The following is a 1050-nucleotide window of genomic DNA, read 5'->3' as shown; positions in this document are numbered from 1 at the left end:
CATGGTCATTTCATATGCAAAAGGATGCAAAGCATGGCAAGAGAAGCATACAAAAGTCAACAGCAAAGACTTCATTCAAAAGTCAACTCAAACATTCTCAAAAATTATGAAATAAATCACACTCAATCCTAATATCTAACATGGTAAGCATGTCAAATTTCATGGCATTTGGATGAGAGGAAGGCAGTCAATGAAATTCATGAAGTCAAATCAAATTCAAGTAAGCATGGTGAAAGTCAACAAGCATGGGTCAACTTCAAAAAATCATATCAATTTGAAAACAGAAGAGAAATGAATGAGATTAACACCAATGCAAAGCTTGAGATGTCTAGTTATCACATATGAAATTTCATGGTCATACAATAAGATTTGAGAATTTCACAAAAGATTTGGCAAGGCATAGCACAAAAAGTCAACAAATGACCAAGTATGGAAGAAAATTCTCAATCAAATGGAAAAACAGCACGATTAATTCCAAGAAAATTCATACACAAACTAGACATGTGAAGGATCATTCATGCAAAATTTGGAGTCATTTGGATGTAGGGAAGTGTGTGAACAAAAATTGTGAAAATGCATGATCATGGTATAGCACCAAATACAACACACAACTTCAAAAAAATCATAACTATCAATCCACAAATGATAAATGCACAAACTTTATATGGAAATGAAGGTCAAGGTGTCTAGTTTTACCACAAAAAATTTCAAGCTCATTGGATGCAACATGACAATTTCACAAAAGATTTGGCACAAAGTATCATTTTGGCATACATGTTGAAAAATCATTTATCATAAAAAATCCAGCCAATGGAAAAATCATTAAAAATCATGATTAAATAAAGGACATTCTTGTGAACATGTGGAAAAAATTTCAAGATTTTTGGATGAAATGTGAAAGAGGAATTAATTTGCAAAGTTAAGTGAAATAATTGATGAAACATGAAACAATAGGCATGGCAAATGGTCAAACCAAGGTCAAAGCAGTGGCACAAGCGTAAATAACGCATCACTTATCAATGCTGTGCGTTTTGGCAAAGGGAAATGAAA

The sequence above is a fragment of the Lathyrus oleraceus genome, chromosome 1 (genome assembly GCF_024323335.1).
Source record: "Lathyrus oleraceus cultivar Zhongwan6 chromosome 1, CAAS_Psat_ZW6_1.0, whole genome shotgun sequence".
In the NCBI taxonomy this organism is placed as follows: domain Eukaryota; kingdom Viridiplantae; phylum Streptophyta; class Magnoliopsida; order Fabales; family Fabaceae; genus Lathyrus; species Lathyrus oleraceus.
Note: the sequence above shows the minus strand (reverse complement) of the source record.